Below are 15536 nucleotides of genomic sequence, written 5' to 3'. Positions count from 1 at the left end.
TCAGCCCTTACACTTGACCTTCACAACAGTGGTTAGCTAACTAAAATAGGGACATTAAATAACTGGTCTCTTTGTGGGGAAAAAACAACAACAAAAAAAATCAACCAAAGCAAAATCAACCAAAACCACCACCAACCACCAAAATCTAACACACAAAAACCCCAACCACAACTGAAATAAAATGACTGGACACTGGGCAAATGTCTACTTTGTTATTTTTTTGTATGGGAGGAAAGGCAACAGGAACAAAACGCTTCAGTGGCTGGTATGCAATTATACTGTTAGCTGCTTGCAGATGCATCTTGGGGAACATGGTAACGACAGCCTGGTACTGTAGAGGCTGCAGCTTTCAAGGGTTAACAGAGACCGCACTTGCTGAACGCGATCCCGGAGCAAGGAGAGCGACAGCCTAAACAGCGTGATTCCCCCCCGGCATCGACACCCGCACACCGGCACACTCACCCCGCGGTGTGCACAGGCCCCCTCCCCGGGCGGCCGGCGCCGGCGGCCGATACCCGCTCCCCGGGGCTGCGGCGCTCCCGGGCCGGGGCTGAGGATGGAGACGGGGTTTCTGTAGCGATGGGGCCGGCGGCGGGGAGCCATTGGCTGCTGGCTTCGCAAATTTCATTCAGTTTGGTCCAATCGCAGGAGGAGAGCGCCTGGTACAGCCTGGACCTCTCCCCCCCACCCGCTCTTCCCCCCCTCCCTCTCCCCCCTCTCCCTCCCAGCTCGCCTCGCCTTGCAGATCAGTCTCTCCCGGCTCGGTTTCTCTGCATAGGCAATCACGGCTCCGGCTCGCAGATCCAACTCTCACTCTCGCACTGATTGCAATGAATTTTCTGCCCGAATGTAGATCTCTTACAACCGAGAACACGAGTTTCCTCCAATTTCAGTGCTGCTGTCTTTCTTGTCGTTATTTTTAATTTTTTATTCGCTCCCCCCCCCCCCCCCCCCCCCTTCGTCGTCGTTGCATTCCTTTGGAGAAGGGAATCGCGTTGGATTCCAAAAACAAGAGCAGGAACCGTGTGTGAATAATCTCGGCTGCATGATAGCCCGAGAGGATTTCCCGAAAGAATCTGTGAAAAAGACCCCTGTGCTGCATCTATTCCGGTGTTAAGGTAGGAGTGCTGGATTTGCCGTTCGAGTGCTCATTTTCGTTTTTCTCTGTTGCTTCCCCCTACCTTTCTTCTCTATTTTTTTTCCCCCGCGAGGGTGGGGGAGAGGGAGAGGTGTTGCAGTTGCTACTCTGGCAAAGGGCGAGCAGTTTGCTGCAGTCGTCTGTGCTTTTACTTTTCCCATCGTGATAAAGCGATACTTTCTTTCTGCCATCTCCACCATCATCTGCGATCTGGTTGTCACATATGCATATTTATGCAAATTTCTTCTTTTTTTTCTTTTTCTTTTTTTTTTTTTTTTAAATCCGCTCCGGTCTCGTCTCCTACATTGCCCTCTTGCACCATAATTTGTTTGTAGGCATTTTGCTGCAATCAGCTATTTGGAAAGGGTCTGGGGTTCTGTGTGAGATGTTTACAAAGTAGCTCTGCCTTACAGCCAAATAAACAGAAGAGTGTGGAGGAGAGGAGGGAAAAAATATCTGCAGTACAGGCAGCAAGGGAAAGAACGAAGCCACAGTTCCCTGCCAGCGCGGAGAGGAGCAGGAGCGGTACCTCATGCCCTGTGTGCGCCTCTGGTTATCGGGGAAACACAAAACCAACACATAGGGCTCTGGTTAACCACTTCCCTGGCCGCCTCCGCAACCACAGAGAGGCAGAAGGGAGACGGTGGTGGGGGGAGAAGGAGGGAGGCTGCTGCTCAGAGGAAATCTGTCTCTTTTTGGGTTAAGCGGTTCACCCGCTTTGACTAAAGCCGAACCGCGATGGTTCTTTTTGTTTCTTTCTCCCCCCCCCCCCTTTTTCTCACTGTGGGCTGAGGTAAAATGCCCGGTCCTATGGTGGGCATGGGTATCCGCACTCAGTGGAGCGGGGAACCAGCGCTGGGCAGAGCCAGCGTGCGCGGAGCCCTGGCGCGGGTTGATGAATGGAGAACGGGAGTAACAAGAAAGACAAAAAGGCACCACCCTCCCCCCCAACCCCAGCCCGACAGTAAATCGTCCCTCCGCACAGCCGGGGGGGCTGGCGGCGTGAGGCGCCGCCGCTGTTTGCCCCTTCCCCAAGGGAGAAGCCCCGCAGCCCCCACCGACCGACCGGCACAGGCCCATCACACGGATGGTGTTGGAACGGGGAGGGGGGGAAGCAGCGGAGGCGCCGGCAGTCACCGTTCAGCCCCAGCACCCCACACACGTTTCCGCTGGCGCGCAGGGCTCGGGGGGGAAGGGGGCGCCCCCGGGCAGCGGCTGCGGCGTGGAGGGATGGCGGGGAACGGGCCCGTGCCGGTGCCCCGCGCGGGGGTGAGGGCAGGCGGCGGAGCGACCAGGACATCGGCCGGTTCGGGAGCGCGGCTTTTGGGGCAGGGGGGGTGCGGTGGAAGAAGGGAAGTTTGCGGAGAACGCGGGTGCAGCAGGGGCGGGGCGCGGCCGCCAGGTGGCGCTGCGGCGCCTTCCAGCAGAGCCGCCACCTCCCGCACCGCAGGGGTTGTCCCGCGTCCGCCGCTGGGTCCCGCCGTTGTTGGGGCGGGTCGGCCGCGTTAGGGTCGGGGGTTCGGTTCTGTGTCCGCGTTGGGGTGGGGATGAGCGCTTGGAGAGGGGAAAACATCCGGAGGGGAGGTGGGGGCGCAGAATTTCCCCTGCCCCAGGCCCGGCCGGGCTGCAGGAGGGAGCAGGGACGTGTGATAGCTGCGTGAACTGGTGGTGGTGCGGGGTGCCTGTGGTCAGCGTTTGGGTCGGAGGCAAAATGCGTGGAGGGACTTTCTGCTAGTTACTGTGGTAAGGGTGGCAGAAAAACGTGTGCAAGTTTAGACGTTTTGTATTTAAAAAAAAACACAGAGGACAAAAAAAGGAAAAAAAAAAAAAGGAAAAATAAAAATATAAAAAAGGAAAGTAAAAAGAAAAGAAAATGAAAATAAAAAGGAAAGGAAAAGAGAGCTATTTAGCCATGTTTGATCTGTGTTGAAAGCAAATGTAAAATTCTAGACTGACTTTTTGTTTTTAAATGATTGATAATGTTAAGGGGATACATGCACATGTTTAGAAGTAGGTGATCAGATGGCAAAGCTTAACTGGATGAATTTACAAGCAGTTATGCTAGAATGGAAATCGCTGATATTTTTATCCTCCCAAGCCATAAATATAACTGCTAATTTAGATATCTCATTAAATGGAAGGGCAGTAGTCCGCATCCCATGGGACACAAGTTTAATAATTATCAAATGGATAAATCCTGTCAACATCAAAGAAATAAACTGTCACCCTAAGAAAAGAAGTGATCATATCCACTGATGGCAATTCCTAGATAAGAACACAACTCTGCTTTATAAAACTGAGCAGATTTGTATATCAAATGAACCTTGAATTTTATTTTGATTTTGCTTACAACATATGCATTTGATATTCTAACTATTAATAATTACCTGTGTGGGCTTCTATACAGGTAGCATCCATACAGATGTGTGTTAAGGCAGGACGTCTGAAATATTTTTGCCTATACTACTGAGTAGAAGGCTGCATGGATTGTCTTATGAGTCATATTCCAGCAAAAGATTAAAGACTGAGAACATGAAAACATGACGTGCTGTTTCTGGTAACTCAAACCAACAAGATCTATGATGGCATGCAATTTTCTCTGAACAATATAAAATGAAATGTAGTTGTGTCCTACTCATTTTATAATCTTGGAAGTATTACCCGTTTGTGTGTAAGTACACCTGTTGTTGCTCTCTAGTCATAGGTCTGTATATCATATAGGTGAAATTACTGTTGGTGTGCTGTGTGCTTCTACAGCCTATTAAGTTGTACCAGATACTAAAACTGAAATTCAGTTTGGCATCCAAAATGTCTTGGTCCTCAAGAGGATTCTAATTCAAAGCCAATTCAAAATTATTTTTTTTATTTTTTTTTTCTTCATTTACTTTAATGGCCCTTAGGTTTGGTCTCTACTGGAGAGCATTCGTGTAGACAAGAAAATACATGTTTTCTTCCTCCTGCATTTCTGGAGGGAGTGAATACTTGCCTAGTATTTTTTTTTAAATGCAGTGCTGCATCATAGACATGTTGATTGTAAATTCAAAAATTCCTAATGTTTGTTCTTGATCATCAAAACCCAGTGGTCAGTGGTGAAGTGTCATTTCTTTTAAAGGTATCACAACGCAAGCAAACAAAACCAGGCCTCATAGTGTAAATGAAACATGCCAACTGGGTCAAAGTAAGACAAGTGGCAAAACCAGTAGGTTTACTGGAGATGCCGTGCTAGCCTGTATATTTTATATTCTTTCAAATACTTTATCTTTTTAGCTGATCCTATTTTCTTGGTCAGATCATTCACCTGATAATTCCTGATAGGCATCCTTCAGCTGAAGACCTGTCATACAGAGATGAAGGCAAGAGTCAGAAAGAAAAACTGTTTTAACTGAAGCTTTGTGTAAAAGATACCATATAGAAACAAAGATTTGTTGGTTTTTTTTTTTTTTTTTGGTTTGGTGGTTTTTTTTTTGTTTGGTTGTTTTTTTCTTGACAAAAGAGTGATTCAAGGAACATTTACTGACTGCTGCATAGAGGTTTGCACATTTGTTTTTGACAGGTTCTCAATGCAGCCTCCTCTTGGCCTTTCAAACACGCATGATGCTATTTGATGGCTGAATCACATAGTGTAAAGAACAGCTCCACCTGGGTGGGACAGGAATAAGCATCATGCTATAACCAGCATATAATTTAGTCATTCTGTCACTTGAAGACTTGTCATTGAGAAGATTCAGGATCTTTGCTGCACGTGTAAGGTTGGCTAGTTACATGCACTGAATCGTAAGGCTGTGAGTCTTTAAAAGAAACCAAAACCTAATAGAAAACCCCAAACTTAAACATAAGCTGCACAAATCGATGTAAGTATCTCATGTATAGCTGCAGCTATCCTCTATCATAGTTCAACTCAGGTATTTTAAAGCAATGTTTGTAAAGCATTTCTGCTGTGGGTGATTTTGATCCTCACACCTGACAGGGTTATGTACTCTGTCAACTTTTAATAGTGCTGTACTTCTCATTATATTTACTTTAGTAGTTCCCATACTGGATTTGAAGAGGAAAAAAACAAAAACCCAAACAAAAAGAAACTAAAACCCCACACCAGTTAGAACTCCTCAAACAACAAAGAAAAACAACCCAACTTGCTGTTTAGTGGAATTGTTTTTTGTTTTTCCAATACTCTTGGAAAAAATATTTGCAGTGAGATAGGGCACAATGCTAATTGACTTCAAACAACTTGAAATGGATATAAAGGTAGAGAAGATAAAATTGAAAAAATGATTAATAGCTTGCAGTACTTTATTTAAATTTAAAGGTCGAAAATTATTCTGGAAGATGTTACAGGCACACTGTGCCCTCTTTAACCCATGTAAAGTAATGGGGATGAATTCTGATATTAAAAATAAGCTGTGTATGAAGCAGGTTACTTTATGTCTTGCATGCATACGTTGCATGAAGACCTGAATAGAAGCAGCCCATGTAGAACACTGGCTTTTCACGTGTGATCTGCAGTAGGGCTTTAGCAGTGGCATGGCTAATTCAAGCCAGCTGCATGATCTCTAGCTAGGAATGCTCAGATTTGTACTCTAATAATGTAAAAATAAATTGTAGTCACAATGCGTGATTCTTCCTTTTGTCTGTCTTCTGTGCCGAGCCCACACACCCCTTAATGTCATAGGATGTATTTCATTAAGTGTATGCTTCTGACTAGCTTCCGTAGAGGGTTAGGGTTTTCCATGCTTGTCTGTCTTTTGTTATTTATGTGCTCACTGAGATTGGCAACTTGATGGGGAGGCTGAGCCTTTCAGGAGAGGTAAGCCTTGAAAATGAAACACAGTCTTAGTAATTATGTAGTGGTTGTTACGATTTCATATATAGAATGAATTAGCTCATTTTTATATACTTGTATATAAATTTAAATTAATAAAAAATATTGAGATTTGGTTACACAAATAGAGACTAAGCCAGTTCAATATTTCACCATAATAGATGACAGATAAAATATTAGTGGCATGATTTGATGGTAGCAAACTTCCATCTAGCAGTATCTTTTGAATTTCCATCTGTTGAATGCCGTAGACAAAAAATTATGGCCTGCTATTTCTCAGTGCAAATGAGTCCAGAGGCAGGACATTTCCCTTGTCGTCCAAATGGAGGTAGTCACTGTCATCTAGGAGAGGTCTAGTACAGCCAGAAGTGGAAGAGGATGATAGGTAAGGTTTCTGTCCCTAAGTGTTGCTTGAAGTGTTATAATGGCTTGATTATTTCGGAAATGCCTGTTGCTGCAGTGTCTGGGTCAGTAGTCACAGGCCCAGTACAGACCTGGAAGGAACAGATTTTCAAACTCTGGGACCTTGCTCTGTAGTGTTGCTGTCAAGTTAGCGGTCTTTCCAAGACTGACCAGCCATATCGATCAGTGCCATCATGTGGTGATCTTGTGATACTGTTGCCGGACATCACTGGGTTGGAGGTCAAGTTTCTTTATGTTTTAAAGTCAGTTTGGATCACAGTTTAATGGCAACAAGTCTTCTTTTTTTTTTAAAAAAAAAAAGTGTTTAGAAACACTATGGAGAGGACTAAAAAAAATTCAATTACATTTTCTCTAACAGGATTTCTTTTATGCTTTTGAACTCTAGTGAAAAATGAGTTAATGAACTTCAATAACACTTTTGTTTGGAGTTTTTTTTATTCCAAAACAGACTGTGCAGTAATTAGTTCCGAATACCTATTTGTTCTATTCTAATAAACAGGTACTACATTATGTGTCCTACTTCTGACTTCTGATACGTAAAAGCCCTACTTCTATCCACCCAAATGTAATAAAACAAGGGCAGAGCTGATTGATAGCCTCATTTTTAAATAAAGAATCTGGAATGGAACCAGATTCTTAGTGTTTTATTTCTGTATCTTCATTTTGTACTGACTTCTGTAGTCCTGATTTTAGAATTTTTTAAGTTTTCCATAAATCTTAATCTTGCAAAGTAGATGTGATAGTCAGTTTTCTTTTCTAATAAATAAAGTTCTTTGCAGACCTTATGCAGTCCTCTGCTATTAAAACCAGCAAGGAATTACTCAAAGTTTATCAATAGTACAGTTATAAATCTAAAACTATTTTTTTCTGCTAATAAATAAACTTTTTTCTTTTTTTTTTTCTCCTTTCTGCTACTCTACTGACTTTGCTCCACCAGTCTGTATCACTTAGTAGTCAAATATCTCCTTCTGGCATTTGGGCATACACAGATCAAAGTATCAGAAAATTATACAGGGAATATATTTATGCTTTGAGATATGATTTTACCTTTTTCTGATCTACTGTGAATGATTTCCAGATCTGTCTTTTCAAATAAACAAAATCAGTGTATTATTCATACAGGGCCATATAACATATAAGCCATATGCCTAATGTACAATGTATTTTTACTTACTTTCTTATTGGATCTAAGCATAGAACATTAACAGACTTGTGTAATAGGACTGAGATTAACAGCCCATTGACAGATTGGTGTCATGGGACCAGGTCTTGCTGAATTTAGTGCAAAGAGTACTGTTTTAAAAGGCTTTTGGTCAGGTCCTAAGAGTAGGTAGTATTTGGATAGAATTATATGGAGTATTTGCATAGCACTGGCAGTGTCATACCGCTTAGAAGTTTTCTCCCAACTTTATGGTAAGTTGTGCTGATGAAATTGCCATCAAACTTTTGTTTGAAAAGTAAAAAAGGAAGCAGTAGGCTCTGAAAAATAGGTACATCTGCATCTCTTTATTGAAAAGCTTCTTACAGGTGTGGATGATAACGTGCACTAGAGAAGTATCCTAGATGATAAATGATCATGTAGTGTCTCAACTCGTGCTCTGTTGCTGACTGTTTATAAAATAGAGGCTTGTTACTATCTGTGATTTTTCCCTGAAGTTTCTTGGATTTGCTTTTCAACAGAAGCTGGGTACGTGCTAGTAACCAAACTGATGTAGTACACACATCCAGTTTGTACACATTTTCATGCAGTCATCTGGTTAGCTGTGGTTGTGCTGATGAGAGTTTTTGCCTTATCTCAAAAGTAGCTTTGTAATATTGTTATCTCCCTGGATGTTCAGTTGTACTGGTTTTGGATCATAGATGTCAATATTCTCTTATAGACAGTTGTGACAAAAAAGGGCAAAAATTCTCTCCTGGATTCCAGAGGAATTATGTAAGAAAAGGTGAAGCCCACATGAATCTTTGGTACATCTGCCATTACCGAAACTCTGAAGTTTGTATAGTAAGACTGTATCTGGATTTCATGGGGTGTCTCAGGCAAATGAAAAATGTTGATAGCAGTGACTACAGAAGCAGAATAGTGACTTATTGCTGTATGAAATGTACTGATCACCCAAACTTTAGAGCAGATGGTTCAAGGCAGTATTTCAAGGCAACATTCATTAGTCAGTGTTGCTTCTCAGTCAGGTACACAGTCACTGATTTGCTGGCTGGATTCTCCCAAGCCAAATACATCTCTATCACTAATGTAATTATTATAATGTCTGCCTACTGCATTTTACATCATATACATGAAAGTAAAGATAAGTTCTCAGTGCACAATGGCATGAGGGGAAGTAGAACTTTCTGCAAATTATGCACAGCTGGACAGACTAACTGGGGTACCCAAGGCTGTGAATTTGTATTAACATAGCCAGCAGTAGGTCTGCTGCCCAAATTAGATATGTTCAGTGTGTATAGATTCCAGTGTGCAGGTGTTGAATTGGGGGACAGATGATGTAGATCCACTGTTTTTGACAGATTAAATAATAGCAAGTGGCACAACTGGAAATTAATTGTGGAGCTGGAGCACATCTCCGTAGGGAAGAGCTAGCATATTCATTTCATGCTCACTGTGATAATACTTTGCTTTAGTTCAGGTGCACAAGTTACAGTGCATGATAGATGGACTTAGTGCTTCAGTTTAAACAGGTTAACAGTTATTAAGAAAACACACTTCTTCATTTAATATTACATTTGTTATGTCTTTTCTCCCCCCCCCCCCCCGCCTCCCCCCAAGGTCTTGTAGCTGAACCGTGTTCGAATTATGTTTTTTGATGATAAATGCTTACTGTTTATATTGGTTTGATATCATCTCTACATAGAGGTGATGTTTCGGATGCAGTGCCTTAGGAATTTGATAATGTAGGCCAGATAGTACTTACATTTAAAGAACAGAGTACATTACTAGGGCCAGCAATATTTTTATACTACTGGACTGTGAAAGGCATGCTGCATTGATTTGTCTGCTCTGATCTGGTAAAGAGGTGATACGTTGCTGAAATGTAGCAGGTTAATGTGCAGTTATCACGTACCATTATCTTACATTGAGTTGTTATGGACATAGAGTGGCATGCAAGTGCAAGCAAGAGTAGTTAGTTCCCTGCTAGAAGAGCTGGCCCATCTTAATTTGCACTCTAGTGTAGCAAATACCTATTTCTCCTTGGAATTGTCAGTTTGTATTTTTATTTCCCTTGGAAATAAGAAGTTGTAGTGAACTGTCCTCCTGCTCAAATCTGTCTTGTCTAAGAGCATTGGCTTCATAAGACTGAAATTAGAACATACAGTTAGGATCTCTCATTTTCTCTACTTCTGCCTTTCCTGCAAAGTTTTTCATTTGTTTGTTTGTCTGTTTTTTCTTTTCCTGTAACTTCGTAATTTGTCTGAGCATCCCAGATCTTTTGAAGTGCTTTTTGTTCATGACTTATTAAGCGTGTAATACTGGTTAGTATGATGACAATGGCTTCAACAGCTAAATCAGAAACTCCATTACCTCTTGGCAATTTGCATTAGAAGTTCTGTTATGCTGAATTTGAGTGCCTTTTGTGAAGGATTTCTTGTTCTGGCAATAGAAATTACATTAGCAATGTAGAAGTTATATTAGCAATGCTGTAGGAAGGATAGGAGATGGGAGCGGTTGTAATGGTGTTGAATTCTCTTAGCTCTTAGCTAGATAAGAATGGAAAACTAGATGGAACTTGCATTTGGTATACAATGCAAGTGTTACATGATCACTGGACCATAACACTCACAGAAATATCCTTCTGTGGTAGGTTTTAGTTTTTCTTTGCCCCTAGAGGGTGACCATTTAGTTAGGCTTGATAGTGCACTGCTTTCTGAAACTAGTTGGAGCTGGTTTATTCAAGAGGAACCAAAATGTGTGTAGCTGAAGAAGATACTGTCTGGAGCCAGAGGTGTCAATAACGATGATGGAGAGATGGTCCAGTTCCATTTTGGAAGAAAATTGATGGATTTGTTAACAGCAGTGATAGCATTTGTAACACCACTTCTACCTCTTAAGGCTGAAATCTAAGCATTAATTATGTCTAAAATAAGTCAACTGCATATTTTAGTTCTCACCTTTTCCTCTGTGCAAGATGAGGATGCTTCTTCAGTGGCCAAACCCCTTGTTCTCTTATTCAGCATCCTTAACTTGTGGTGTTTTCCTTCCCTTCTCATTGCCTCAAGGTGAACATCCTCATCAGAGACTGCAAACAAGCAGTGAGATGTAGACAGATTATCAGTTTTAGAAGAAGGATAATGTGATTAGCTTTCACAAAAAAGAATAATAATGGAGTGAGTGGGAGGAGGTAAGAAGTCACTTGCAGTTTCAGTAGATTCTCAAAACAAATACAGGTTGCTCACTAAAGAAACAAAACAAGAATATAAGAAAAGGATAGGAGTGACAGGTTGGCTGTTGAAGACAGCAGGCAAAGCGTGGAGAATAGAGTAGTGAGAGGAGTGGCAGTTCAAATACTGGATACTTGAGAGCTTACAATAGTGGGATATGAGTCAAGGCAGACCTACAAGAGGAGGCAGTGCTTTTGGACATGATAGTTTTGTTTAGTCTGAGGGGGTGCAATATTTTAAAAGGAAATTCACTATATGCGTCAAGGTGAAATACGATTCTTAGTATCCTTGCTCTGTAGGGACATAGATTATACTCTTTGAAACTGAGTTGGTTTTCTTCTGAATAATCTTTTAAAATTTTGGGGTTTTTTTGTCCAAGTAAAGCATTTACTAAAATATCACCCTTTTTTTTTTCTTAAGGAAATCGTACCCAGTTGTATCATCACTGAATATATATCTGTTTAGGATTGTTTGTTTAGTTTTATCCTGTTTTTCCAAAGAATCATAATAAATCATATTTGCTGTTTAATTTCAAGTATATGGCTTTTGTTTTGTACACTTTTTTTTTTCTTTTTTTTTTTTTAATTTGTTGGTTTGATTTTTTTTATTTCCCCAGTATGGCAAATTCTACTGTTAACCTGAAATTCCTCAGAGAAATTAGTCTTGCAAAGAACTGCATGCAGAACATGGTAAAAAAATTACCTAGCATTATATAAAGCCAGGCTTGGCAAAGTACGTGGGTTTTGATGGTTCTGTCACTGGTTAATGGAGGGGGGAGAGGAAGAAAAGTAGAGTAAAATATATCTTCATCCTACTCATATACATCACTCAAAGATGTTAATATAATAGTTGATGAAAAGTCTGTGTAGGGGCTGCTGTACCATTACTTCATATCTAAGTTATATTCCATAGTTACAAATTTTTCTCTGATCACTTTTTAAAACAAAATCATATTGATGTAGCTCTGCCTAGCCCAAAATACCATCTTTTAAAATAGTAGATCTTTGGTGAGAAATAAAACAGGCAGAAGAAATTAGTTTTTCCTCAGAGTAGACCTTCTTTTTGTGTCCTTAATAAGCAAGTTTCCCCTATACATATAAATGAACGTAATGCATACATCATCACTTTTAAGAGCCATTTTTCTTCACTTGCTGTGAGCTGTACATTTAAAAGATTGCAAGCATGACTAAGATCTCACTAACACTGTTTTAATGCTGGTTTATACCATTGTCTTCAGTGGAACTGTGCCTAATATTTGAGTGTTTAGAAGTATTAATTCAGTGCTTAAAAAGAGAGTCAGGTTCCGGGATTCTTCTCCTCCTTCTGCAGCTAACATCTCATGATTTAATGTATTAATTTGGCAGAGGTCCCTTTTCAGCTAAGAAGAACTTGTTCTCTGTGGAGTAAATTGTTTACCAGCCATCCACATGTTTCCCTGAATGAATATGGGTGAAATGGTCCATCACAAATTCATGTAACTGCATTAACTGTCTTGACATGGTGACTCTGAAAAGATAAGACAAGGATGGAGGTGAATGACAGGAGGTGGTGAAAATGAGATTCTTGAACATGACACACATTTTACTATGTGTACAGAGGCTTAAAACCTAAGTGATTTTTAGAGATAAAATTATCTTTTAAATTTATTTTTCACCTTTAGATGATTCTTGTTAAACAGGAAGATTTTTTTAATCAGAATTTAAATTCAGGTGTAAATGTTTTAAATTATGAAACCATGCTAACTTCTATTATGTGCTCAGATTTTGTGTTTAGACAGATAGAATTTTCATGTCAAGGTGAAAAATCAAATGGAAGAGGAAAAAGAAGCTACTACAACCTACTTTATTACCTTATAGCAATTCCTTTTTCCGCTCTGACACACACCAGGATTGATTATTTATAGTACATACTTCCTATGAATAAATAAGCACTGAATTTTATGTAAAAAGATGTCTCAGCCCAGAAGCAGTTTTCTGGAGAAGACTGAGAAAGAGTTTGGCTGAAGAGCTCAGTTTTTTGTAGAACAGTGTTTTGTTTTTATTTGCAAAAAACAAACATTTTCCACAAAAAAAAAAAAAAAAGAAAAAAAAAAGGATAGGTTAGAAAAGACAAAGAATCTAGACTTTGTCTAGACTGTTACTTGCTTTCCAGAGTCTTTCATATATCTTTGAGAGTAGTTGGTTGTTATTTTTTGTTTTGGTATTTGTTTTGTGTTGTTTGTTGGTTTTTGTTTTTTTTTTTGGGGGGGGGGAGAAGGGGGAGCAAAGGAATGAATTTTTTGGGAGTTTCTTGGTTTTTCTTCTTTTTTTGTTTGTTTGTTTAGGTTTGATTTGGCTTATGTTCCATAGGAGGGGAAATAGTTTTCAGGTATCTAGACTGAAAAAAACCCCACATGCAACACCAGTCAATCCTGCTTCAGAAATGCACAAGATGGCTACTTTGGGAAAGAGGGGAGAAGGTGAGAATATGATACAGAATCGGGATGTAGCTCCAGCACTCAGACTGGGAAATGCTTCTGGGTTCTCTGATCTGGATGTAACTAAAGTCATGCCAGGAGTCACTTTGGCCTACCCACCACGATTTTGGTTGCCTTCAGTTCTTTTCTTTGTCCTGGGCTGGCAACCTAGAGACGTAGGAAAGAATTCTCATTCTAAATTTTTGTAAGTATTTTTGCAGAAAGGATGTTGGGTCAGGCTTACATACACAAGGTTTTATTAGCATAGACAAATGATGAATGTTACTTTAGCCAGAAAAAACAAACGAAACAGAAAACAAATGGGAAGGAGGTAAGAAAAGGGCAGACTCTTCCCAGTGGCAGGCCAGGAAAAGCAGTGGCAGTGGTGAGGGGTTCCAGATGAGTATCTTTCTCTGGGCTTTTGCTCTGATGCAGAAGGTGGAAACAACTAAGATGACTAAGTTGATGTTTTGTTTTTTTTTTTGCCATGCTTCTCCCCTCACACTTCGTACAACAGACCATGTGAAAATTACCACTGGTTGTTTCAGTTCTTTATTCTGTAAGTGCTGATTGTAATGCAGTAATTTTTACGTTCAAGTGTTGCATGTTGGTTATTAAAATTAATTATTGGACAATATTTATTAAGCATTTGTCATGGTTTAAACCCAGTCAGGCAACTCGTTCACTCACTTCCTCCCCTCCTTGCCCTCCTCCTACTCCCGGAGGGACGGAGAGGAGAATCAAAAGAATGCAACTCCCATGGGTTGAGATAAGAACAGTTTAGTAACTAAGGTATAACACAAATCACTACTGCTACCACTAATCATAATAATGATAAAGGAAATAACAAGGGAAGAGAATACATCACCTCACCACCAGCCAACTGATAACTCGCCCCCCCAGCCCGACCAAGCACTGACCGATACCTCCTCCAACCCTGCAGACTCCCAGCCCTTCCAGCTAACTCCCAGTTACATCCTGGGCATGACGTGCTGTGGTATGGAATACCTCTTTGGTCAGTTTGGGTCAGGTGTCCTGTCTCTGCTTCCTCCCTGCTTCCCCTCCTCCCTGGCAGAGCATGAGGCTCACAAAGTCCTTGGCCAAACCAAAATATCCTTGTTATCAGCTCTGTTCCCAGGCCGAAAGTCAAAACACAGCACTGAACCAGCTACCAAGAAGGAGAAAAATGACTGCTACTGCTGAACCCAGGACAGTATTTAAATCAATATTATCTGTTTTGCGGTGTACCATATTTTGATTATCCTTAATATAAACTAAAATCTGCAAAACAAAAGGTAAGGAAAGCTCATGTGTGAGGGTGTGCAAAAGAGGGACCATTCTCAGTATAGTAGTGGCTGTTTCCATGAGTGCCTGCCATAGTGAAACTGTTGGGATTTGCAGTTGCAAGACTGTGAAAATAACAGCATGACCTAGAGTTTGAGAGCAAAGGAAATAGAAAAATACTGCTATGGAGTCTCTGGAAAACACTGCTTCAGTGTCTTAGGGGAAAGCTTAGAGCTGTGAATTGCAGACCCTTGGCATTGCCAGGACTTAGGTGCTAGCATACTCAAGGCAACAGCATTCAGAAATCAAAAATTCTGCTTAGATCCCTGTCGTGGTTTAAACCCAATCAGGCAACTTGTTCACTCACTCCCAGTGAGTGGTGCAGAGCTGACAGCAATCGAGGTCCGTGTCCGTCTCCCCCCCCCCCCCGGGGCTCTCCCCTTCCCTGCTCCCGGACAGGGCACGAGGGGTTGGGGAGAGTGAGTGAACAAGTTACTTGACTGGGTTTAAACCATGACAGTTCTTTTTGGCGCCCAACGTGGGGCACGAGGGGTTGAGCTAACGACAGATCTGACTGGATTAATAGTCACTCATCACAATGCTGATTTATTGGCTCTCAAGGTTGATCCTCTTGATCTCACAGTTTCAGTATATCGTATCTTACTTCCATCCGGTGTTTGCTGTATTAGTGTTTTTCAAGTGTGGGGCTTGGGCTAAGGTTTTTGTCTCATTGTACTTTATGGTAATGACTTGTAATACAATAGAATCATTGATCATGAAACTGATCTGGCTTATGCTCCCAGTGTGGTCACCACCTTTATACTTTGGGAGGTATATGATGGAGGTGCTTAGCAATTACACATCTTTTTTCTCCTTCTCAGGTGCTCAACCTGTGAAGGAGACATTCTTTTACCCTCCCAGTCGTCCCCCCAGGCCATTTACGTTTGAGAGTTTTGAATTTTTTGAATGGCCTTTTAATGCTGTTGAGACTTGTTTGCTGATGGTGATGGGAATCACCATGCTAGCAT

The 15536-nt window shown here is 41.3% G+C and overlaps 1 protein-coding gene across 3 annotated transcripts in view; it reads left to right on the top strand.

The window, feature by feature from the left end:
* Positions 1 to 510: 510 nt before the first annotated feature.
* NLGN4X (neuroligin 4 X-linked) overlaps positions 511 to 15536 on the top strand; it is a 181979-nt gene continuing 166953 nt past the window's right edge. The window contains exon 1 of one of the 3 annotated variants that reach the window (XM_062603761.1): positions 511 to 1118. The gene's annotated coding sequence lies outside the window, so the exon portion shown is untranslated. The remainder of the gene's footprint in view (positions 1119 to 15536) is intronic. The other 2 variants (XM_062603766.1, XM_062603765.1) reach the window with 2 other exon arrangements.

This window comes from Pezoporus occidentalis, unplaced genomic scaffold (assembly GCF_034315485.1).
Source record: "Pezoporus occidentalis ecotype Australia unplaced genomic scaffold, CSIRO_AGI_Poc_V1 ctg81, whole genome shotgun sequence".
Taxonomy (NCBI): Eukaryota; Metazoa; Chordata; class Aves; order Psittaciformes; family Psittacidae; genus Pezoporus; species Pezoporus occidentalis.
Note: the sequence above shows the minus strand (reverse complement) of the source record. Positions and strands in the feature narration are given on the sequence as shown.